General features: G+C 43.5%; 1 long non-coding RNA gene across 1 annotated transcript; it reads right to left on the bottom strand.

Annotated features, from left to right (window-relative positions):
• Positions 1-3,258: 3,258 nt before the first annotated feature.
• Positions 3,259-8,821, bottom strand: LOC147995925 (uncharacterized). The gene is made up of 2 exons (XR_015673335.1): positions 8,611-8,821; positions 3,259-5,067 (listed from the first exon to the last, which is right to left on the bottom strand). It is a non-coding gene; the product is annotated as an uncharacterized LOC147995925 (long non-coding RNA).
• Between the last annotated feature and the right edge of the window lie 1,502 nt (positions 8,822-10,323).

Raw genomic sequence — 10,323 nt, forward strand, 5'->3', positions numbered from 1 at the left:
TTCTTTGTATGTTTTAGATATTAGCCCTGTATCAGATGTAGGATTGGTAAAGATGTTTTCCCAATCTGTTGGTTGCCATTTCATCCTATTGACAGTGTCTTTAGCTTTACAAAAGCTTTGCAGCTTTATGAGGTCCCATTTGTCGATTCTTGATATTAGAGCATGAGCCATTGTTGTTTTGTTCAGGATATTTTGCCCAGTGCCCATGTGTTCGAGACACTTCCTCATTTTTTCTTCTCTTAGTGTGAGTGTATGTGGTCTGATGTGGAGGGCCTTGATCCACTTGGATTTAAGCTTTGTACATGGTAATAAGAATGGATCAATTTGCATTCTTCTACATGCTGACCTCCAATTTGTTGAAAATGTTATCTTTCTGCCATTGGATGGTTTTAGCTCCTTTGTCAAAGATCAAGTGACTATAGGTGTGTGGGTTTATTTCTGGGTCTTCACTTCTATTCCACTGATCTATCAGTCTGTCTCTGTACCAATCCCGTACAGTTTTTATGATGATTCCTTTGTAATACTACTTGAAATCAGTGATCGTGATTCTCACAGAAGTTCTTTTAATGTTGAGTATAGTTTTCGCTATCCTGGGTTTTGCAAACTGCTCTTTTAATCTCTATAAAGAATTGAGTAGGGATATTGATTGAGATTGTATTGAATCTATAGATTGCTTTTGGCAAAATGGCCATCTTTACTATATTAATCCTGCCAATCCATGAGCATGGAAGACCTTTCCATCTTCTCAGTTCTTCCTCAATTTTTTTCTTAAGAGACTTGAAGTTCTTGTCATGCAGATCTTTCATTTGCTTGGTTAAAGTCACACCAAGATATTTTATATTACTTGGGAATATTGTGAAGGGTGTCATTTCCTTAATTTTTTTCTCAGTCTGTTTATCCTTTGAGTAGAAGAAGGGTACTGAATTGTTTGAGTTAATTTCATACCTCGGCACTTTGCTGAAGTTGTTTGTCAGGTTAAGTAGTTCTCTGGTGGAACTTTTGGGGTCACTTAAGTATACAATTACATCATCTGCAAATAGTGATAATTTGATTTCTTCCTTTCAAATTTGTATCTCTTTGATCTCTTTTCACTGTCTGATTGCTCTGGCTATGACTTCGAATATTAGACTGAATAAGTAGGGAGAGAGTGGGCAGTCTTTTTTAGTTCCTGATTTTAGTTGGGTTGCTTCAATTTTCTCTCCATTTAGTTTGATGTTAGCTACTGGTTTGCTGTATATTGCTTTTAATATATACAGATATGGGACTTGAATTCCTGATTTTTCCAGGACTTTTATTATGAAGGGGTGTTGAACTTTGTCAAATGCTTTTTCAGCATCTAATCAAATGACCATGTCATTCTTATTTTTGGGTTAGTTTATATAGTGGATTACATTGATGGATTTTTGTATATTAAACAATCCCTGCATCTCTGGAATGAAGCCTACTTGATTATGATGGATGATAATTTGGATGTGTTCTTGAGTTCTGTTTTAAGACTTTCAAGGGTATTTTTGCATCAATAATCATAAGGGAAATTATTCTGAACTTCTTTTTCCTTATTGGGTCTTTGTGTGGTTTCAGTATAAGATTAATTGTATAATCTTATTATACAATTATTAATTCATAGAGGGAATTTAGGTGTGTTCCATCTGTTTCAATTCTGTAGAATAGTTTGAACAGTATTAGTATGAGGTCTTCTGTGAAGGTCTGGTAGAATTCAGACCTGAATCCATCTGGGCCTGGGCTCTTTTTGGTTGGGAGACTCTTAACAATAACTGCTTCTATTTCTTTAGGAGTTATGGGGGTGTTTTAATGGTTCCTGATTTAGATTTGGTATCTGCTATCTGTCTAGAGAATTGTCCATTTCCTCCAGATTTTCAAGTTTTGTTTAATATAGGCTTTTGTAGTAGGATGTAATTTCTTTAATATCTTCAGATGCTGCTGTTATGCCTCCCTATTCATTTCTGATTTTGTTAATTGGATACCCTATTTGTGACCTCTGGTTGGTCTAAGGGTTAATCTATCATGTTGATTTTCTCAAAGAACCAGCTCTTGGTTTTCTGATTCTTTGTATACTAATTTTTTTGTACTTGGTTGATTTCAGCTCTGATTTTGATTATTTCCTGCCTTCTACTCCACTTGGGTTTATTTATTTCTTTTTGTTCTAGAGCTTTTAGGTGTGCTGTCAACAGTGGCCCTTCGAATTGGGGGTGACTTGGAGGGGGCATTTTGGGTCTCCTTGGGTATTCCATTGTCTTTATAGGTGATATCTTCTGTCCTACTGTGGTCTTTATCTGGTTGGCTCTTTTAACCACTACCTCTAAGGAGAGATCTCCTTATTTGGATGGGGGAAGGTGGAGTAAAGGGAGAGGCAGGTGGAAGCTCCTTTGTTTTTTTAATGGAGACCTACCCTGGGGGCTGGGGGAGAGGGAGGAGCAGACAGACTGTTTAGTGTCTCATTTGAAGCCTTGGGGGTTTTCTGCATCAGCTGAGCCACAGAGCACATCCCCTAGGTGATACAGAACTTAGAAGTTTGACCACACTTACCCCACACTGCCACAGGGTAGATGTTGGGTTGTGGAAGGCTGCAAGAACACTGCCAGAGGTTTGGTGGGGGTGGTGGTGGTGGTGGTGGTGCAGGAACTGAGGAATTTTTTTTTAATGTTGTTTTTGTGTGTGTTGGTGAACTGTCTGTTACAGAAAAGAGGAGAAATGGTTTGTCTAATGGGAACATTCCCTTGGCCTATCCACCTTGGTGGATTCCACAGGAGTCCAAAAGGTTAAGCCTTCCTGCAGATTAAAGAATGAGCAGGTGCCCTGTTGCTTAAAGTGTCTGCTGCTTTACCAAGTAAGATAGGGAGTCTGCCAAAACTGATTGCAGGCTGTTTTGCAGGCTGTCAGAATTTAGACAGGGGCTAGAGGGACCTTTAGCCAACTCCAGAGAGTATCTCTGGCCAGGAGCCTTCAGTTGCCCCTTCAGCTTGACCTAAGCTTGAGATGGTGCTGACTGAAAACTCAGCAGGAAAAGATTAGTTGCTAGTCTCCAGAGATGGGGGAGGTGACTCACCTTCCTGCACTGCAGTTTAATTGATCATTGTTCGAGCACTACATTGTAGGGCTATGGTGCCTGAGTGCTCTCCGCAGTCATCTCTGACCAGGCTGGCTAGTTGTATGGGTAAAGGTTGAAAGACCCCCAGAGAAGATCTTTCCCTCAGGAGGAGTCCCAAGCGCCCAATGACCGAGCCGAGTCCACTCGGATGCAATCAGCAAGAGGGTTTATTGGAAAACACAGGTACCTGCGGGCACACAGTCTCTTCTGAGGACTTGCGCGCCCAGCAGTTCCAGCATGGGGCTTTTATAGGGATTGGGGAAGCAGAAGCGGGCATACAGAAGCACATGCATAGTTATGGGGATTGGTGGATTCAAACGAGGCACATAGACATGTTCACATATGATTGGCTATTTCACATCATGAGGTAATAAGGTAGAGCTACACACATTGGCAGGTTTGGGGCATCCTGGATGTTGGGGGCTGGGGGCTTATCTCTTCCTGCCAGGTGGCTTGTGAGTCAGATCCGGTACTCCTGGTCTGTTCTTCATTCCTTTCCTTATCTTTATGGCTTGCCAGTCCTGCCTAGACAGTGTTTCCTGTGCTCCTTTATCTTTATGGCCTGCTAGTCCTGGCTGTAGGGCTTAGCCCTCAGTCTGAGGCCTTTTGGGGTTTATTCTTTTAATTTTGTATCTGTGGCCTTTTGGGGTTTATTCTTTTAATTTTGTATCTCCAAAACTAGAATTCATATAATACTCCTTTCATTCTCTTCTCCTTCTACTAAATAATTCTAATCTTAGAATTTTGATCTCAAGTCTCGTATTTGGTCTCACCAGTTGTCCTAACTGACTGGTACTGTTGTCTCAGAACCATCAACCACACAGCACCCACTCGATTTTTAACAAAAGCAATTAACCTGTTTGTCACGCAGGGTCCAAAAACTAAAACCAAGAAAATTATTAGTAATGGCCCAGCCATATAGCAGAGAGTAGGGTAGTCATCCAGGGAGACCGAGTGAGCCAAGACTCAAACGTTGAACGTCTCTATCTTTTTGTAGGAGTCAAACCTATTAACTAGTTTCTCTAACACTCATGGACCTATAATCGGAAGCAGAAGCAAAATTAAGAAGGGTCCCATAAGGGAAGATATCAGGGTAGTCATCCAAGGAGATCTACTAAACCAGCTCTCGAACCATCCCTGATACGCTTCTCTGTCTTTTGTCTAACCTTTCTCTAAGTTTATTCATGGAGTCTTTAATTACTCCTGAATGGTCTGCATAGAAGCAACATTCTTTCAGTGTAGCACACAGGTTCCTTCTTTAAGGAATATCATGTCTAATCTTCTCCTATTCTGAAGGACTACCTCTGAGAGGGAGGTTAGTTATTCTTGGAGGTCAGCTAAAAAGTCTTTCACTCTTTTTATATCTGAGTCAATGGCAGTTCTGAATTCTCTATAAGCCTTGCATTTCAGGGCAATGGCAGATGTCCTTGTGCTTCCCTTGCAGCACCTAGATAGCCTTAAGTAATTCTCAACTCTTTTTTTTTTTTCTTACTAAGTCTTTAGCATCAGGATTCCAATCTGGACACTATCTAAACCTACACACCAAGGTCATGACTAGCTTTTAGAACTTCTAAACTTATACAGATTGTGATCCCTGAGGCACAGTCCCAAGAAGTGTTAGGAGTACTAACATATGCAATGTTACATCATTTGTAATAGAAATCAAGCCTATCCCACACCTATCTTGATAGAACCCAGGACAAACATGACTGAATTTACTGAATTTCCCTCTAGGTCCCAGCTCTCAGCACCAACAGCTAGTACACGGCTGGTGAGGGCTGAGAATTGACAGCTGTCAGGGTGGTCAGCGGCACCAGGTACGGTCCTTTCCAGCGAGGCTCGAAAGTCTGGGTTCAGTGTAGCTGCAGTCTCCGACCTGGAACTCAGGGGTCTCCGGGGCATAGGCTGCTGTCAGCTGTGAGCAGATTTCTTTCCGTATCACCTGTAGGTCTTTTAGCCTGGCACACAAATCATTATTACTATGGCACTATGACATGTTGGTTCAGTAACATCATCTAATACAGTCAGGGGGGCTGAGGCCCCATATAAGATCTCAAAGGGGGTAAGGCTGAATCTGGAAGGGGTATTTCTTGCTCTGAAGAGAGCAAGAGGGAAGGAGTGCCACCCAGTCTGTGCCAGTCTCCATGGTCAATTTACTCAGGGTCTCTTTTAGAGTTCTATTGATTTACTCTACCTGTCCTGAACTTTGAGGTCTGTAAATACAATGTAATTTCCAATCGACCTCTAAATACTTGGCCACACCCTGGCTTACCTTGGCAACGAAAGTAGGGCCGTTGTCTGACTAGATTACCTTGGGCATTCCAAATCGGGGGAAGATTTCTTCCAGTATCTTCTTGATTATTGCAGAGGCAGTCTCTCGTTTGGTGAGGAAAGCTTCCATCTATTCCTGAAAAAGTATCTACAAGCACTAGGAGATACTTGTGATTATATTTTTCTGGTTTTATCTCAGTGAAGTTCACTTCGACTTTTCACTAAACTCTCTAGGTCTCTTTGCCCTGTTTGCTTGCTAAGCATTCACTTATTGACATACCTTATACTTTCTACTGCCTCTCTGGCTAAAATCTTAAAGTCTATTACATACACTTAACTACTTGGACAAACTTTTTATCTCCTAAATGAGTCCATTTCTGTATTTGGCAAAGTGAGTCTTTTCTTTGTTCTCTGGGGAGTATAGCTTTCCCCTCAAGTGTGCCATTGTCCTTTATCTTTTAAGCAATTTGGGCCTTTTCTAAGTGAGGCCATCCCTTAGTCCAATCACAGTTCCCAGTGGCTGTCTCTTGCAGGCCTGCAACCAGGATAGGCTCCTGCATAGCCATTTCCCGAGCCACTTTATCTGCTTCGTTATTGCCCCATGCCACTGAATCTCTTCCTTCCTGATGTCCTGGGCAATGAATAGTACTCACAGTTGTTCGCTTCACCAGGGCATCCAAGAGATGGCAAAGGCATCTGCGGCACTGATGTACGGGGGAGGGGGGGTTGAGGTTCAGCCATCCAGAAGACATTGTGTTGTCCACCATGGCAGCATCCACTTGTCTCTGACCTTCATTCATGAAGAGAACTGTTCCCGTCTGTAGACAAGGTAGCCTCGGCTTTCAGCAGGGGTCAATCAGCCAGTCGCAGAGGTCTTTCCTCCACCCATGGGCTTCTGCCAGTGCTTGACACTCATGTTGCAGTGGCTCCAGGTCAGGATTGGGCAGCCAGGGGACCAGATTGTCCCGAACCAGTGGAGAATCTAGTCCATCGCAGCTGACCAGTGGTCCCATCTTTTGGGACATTCTATTCAAAGGCAAAACATCAACCACTCTATCACACTTTAAGTCCTGGATTGGGTGATAATTGTTAGTGCCCAGCTGGCAGGAGTGACGTGTTCCAGGCAGAAAAGCACTGAGCCACACATCTCCCAGCATCAGGTACTGGTGCACTGAGACAGGTCTTAAGCTCCACATTCACAGTCTGTAGATATGCATACACATGGCCTCACCCAGCCATTTTAGCCCATGCAAGCCATTTTGGAGAGCAATTTTCTCATGAGCAAGGGATAGGGGCAATCAGGGATGACCATGAGTTAGTGGGTTACCTGGCCCACGCCAAGGTCCACTGTTCTTCGGGCAGTCCATAAGTGTTGTTTGTTGCCAGTATCCCTCTGTACCCAAGGTCTTTGGATACTGGCCCACTGGAGCCTAGGAGCACAGAGCATTGGGTCCCTGTATCCATAAAACAACTGGGCAGGCTTCCCTCCTATCTCTGCACATAGCCAGCACTCCAGGACCGAGAGGCTCTCCAGTGTCCCCTCTTGTTCTTTCTGGGGAAGTCCCTGACCCAGTGTCTTTTTTTATTCTTTGCATTATGCACACTGATCTTTAGCCAGGAATTCTCTTCTGTTGCCAGGTACTGTCTTCCTAGGTTCCCTAACTACTGTGGCCAGTATATGCTCCTCTCTTGTCTTTTACCTCTCTTTAGCTCTCTAGCTTCCTCTTCTTTTAGTCTCTTTTCTTCCCTAGCTTCCTGCTCTTTTTATCTTCTTTTCTCTTTCTCTGTGTTTAACCTTACTTTCTCTGTAACTTATACTAACTCTCAGCAACTTAGCTTAACCCTTCAAATTTCTGTAACTTTCTCTTCATACCCTTTCCTTATCTTAGCCAGATTGGTGGGGCATTTTCCAGCCCCTAGGAGACCCACCCTTGGAGCCTGGGGGCAGACCCGGAGCACTCCCTACCTTCAGGTGTATTGAAGTCAGTCGGGAGTGAGGGCCTTCCACCCATGTCTGGAACATTCTTTCTGGCCTCTAGTAGGATTCTGTCTTTCCTCAGTGGTAAAGAAGACCTGTCACAGTTACTAACAAGCACCTCAAATGGGATGGTGAGAAAACAAGAGAATCTTGAGAATAGAGGTCCACTGAAGAGGGCAAACAGCATTTAGTCACACAGCTAAACCAGGAGGCTTTCTTGGACAAAAAAGGCCAAAAAAGGCAGCCTATCTGTTACCGGCTGTCTCTCTGGACTTAGATTTTCCCTTAAGGAGTACCTCCCTTCAGTGTCAGCTTGGTGGCTTTGTCTCTCAAGAGAACCAGCCTCCAAATGACACTAGGCTTCTAGTAACAACTAATAACAAAAGGATGGAAAGACGTTAGAACCTGGGTGCTAGATACTAAGCAGCTGACAAAAGAATTGTAACCACTTCACCTGGGGCTTTCAGGACTTTAGTAGCAGCCCTTTACCAAACTGTCTCAGTGGGCTATAGGCCCATGGAAAAGAAAACATTAATCCTGACTGGCAAAACAAAGTTTTTCACAGTTGTAGATTCTTTTTGAAACTATTTTAGGGGCTTCTCTGCCCCCAAACCTGGGGCATCTCTCCTTGGGGAGGAGGCTCAAGAGAGAAAGATAAAACTCCTGGCAGAAAACAATTTCTCTCAAGCAAATTATTTTCAACTTTTAACTTAAGCACCAACAGGACCAAGTAAAACTCTTTGAGGAACAAAGCAAACAGTTTCATGATTTCAAACACAGTCGTCAGTCCAAGATTTTAAACACAGTCGTCATTCCAAATTCAAACACGAAACAAAAGTCAAAAAGACACTAACAGACACCAACACATCCAGAAAACCACAGTCAGGTCACAAAGAAGACAAACAATTCCAACAGTCAAACAAGTAACAAACAGACGCGCCACGTGGCTTCGGTACCAAACTGAAACCAAAAATTCAGACGGAGTCAGCGAGGGTCTTCGATCCTCTACTCCAATAAAATTCTGACGGAGTCATCAAGGGTGCGGATCCCTCCGAAAACGGACGGAGGTGCCACGGATCCGGATCTACCTCTCCTCCAACCACCCTTGGAACGTCTTCCAGGGCTGCGGGGGAGAAGTCTGAGCTCGTCAGCTCCTTCTCTGGCCCGCCCAGATAGTCCCCAGATCTGAGCCTATTGATCGATCATTCACAGGACAAGACACAACAGACAAGACAAACACCGGCCGGCTTACCTCCCGGTGGGTGGTCGGTGATCTCTGGGCGGAGGGTCTCCAAATCCCGGATGAGCCCCCATAATGAAAGACCCCCGGAGAGGACCTTTCCCTCAGGAGTAGTCCCAAGCGCCCAATGACCGAGCCGAGTCCACTCGGATGCAATCAGCAAGAGGGTTTATTGGAAAACACAGGTACCTGCGGGCACACAGTCTCTTCTGAGGACTTGCGCGCCCAGCAGTTCCAGCATGGGGCTTTTATAGGGATTGGGGAAGCAGAAGCGGGCATACAGAAGCACATGCATAGTTATGGGGATTGGTGGATTCAAACGAGGCACATAGACATGTTCACATATGATTGGCTATTTCACATCATGAGGTAATAAGGTAGAGCTACACACATTGGCAGGTTTGGGGCATCCTGGATGTTGGGGGCTGGGGGCTTATCTCTTCCTGCCAGGTGGCTTGTGAGTCAGATCCGGTACTCCTGGTCTGTTCTTCATTCCTTTCCTTATCTTTATGGCTTGCCAGTCCTGCCTAGACAGTGTTTCCTGTGCTCCTTTATCTTTATGGCCTGCTAGTCCTGGCTGTAGGGCTTAGCCCTCAGTCTGAGGCCTTTTGGGGTTTATTCTTTTAATTTTGTATCTGTGGCCTTTTGGGGTTTATTCTTTTAATTTTGTATCTCCAAAACTAGAATTCATATAATACTCCTTTCATTCTCTTCTCCTTCTACTAAATAATTCTAATCTTAGAATTTTGATCTCAAGTCTCGTATTTGGTCTCACCAGTTGTCCTAACTGACTGGTACTGTTGTCTCAGAACCATCAACCACACAGCACCCACTCGATTTTTAACAAAAGCAATTAACCTGTTTGTCACGCAGGGTCCAAAAACTAAAACCAAGAAAATTATTAGTAATGGCCCAGCCATATAGCAGAGAGTAGGGTAGTCATCCAGGGAGACCGAGTGAGCCAAGACTCAAACGTTGAACGTCTCTATCTTTTTGTAGGAGTCAAACCTATTAACTAGTTTCTCTAACACTCATGGACCTATAATCGGAAGCAGAAGCAAAATTAAGAAGGGTCCCATAAGGGAAGATATCAGGGTAGTCATCCAAGGAGATCTACTAAACCAGCTCTCGAACCATCCCTGATACGCTTCTCTGTATTTTGTCTAACCTTTCTCTAAGTTTATTCATGGAGTCTTTAATTACTCCTGAATGGTCTGCATAGAAGCAACATTCTTTCAGTGTAGCACACAGGTTCCTTCTTTAAGGAATATCATGTCTAATCTTCTCCTATTCTGAAGGACTACCTCTGAGAGGGAGGTTAGTTATTCTTGGAGGTCAGCTAAAAAGTCTTTCACTCTTTTTATATCTGAGTCAATGGCAGTTCTGAATTCTCTATAAGCCTTGCATTTCAGGGCAATGGCAGATGTCCTTGTGCTTCCCTTGCAGCACCTAGATAGCCTTAAGTAATTCTCAACTCTTTTTTTTTTTTTCTTACTAAGTCTTTAGCATCAGGATTCCAATCTGGACACTATCTAAACCTACACACCAAGGTCATGACTAGCTTTTAGAACTTCTAAACTTATACAGATTGTGATCCCTGAGGCACAGTCCCAAGAAGTGTTAGGAGTACTAACATATGCAATGTTACATCATTTGTAATAGAAATCAAGCCTATCCCACACCTATCTTGATAGAACCCAGGACAAACATGACTGAATTTACTGA

Source organism: Rattus norvegicus, chromosome 2 (genome assembly GCF_021556685.1).
Source record: "Rattus norvegicus strain SHRSP/BbbUtx chromosome 2, alternate assembly SHRSP_T2T, whole genome shotgun sequence".
Classification (NCBI taxonomy): domain Eukaryota; kingdom Metazoa; phylum Chordata; class Mammalia; order Rodentia; family Muridae; genus Rattus; species Rattus norvegicus.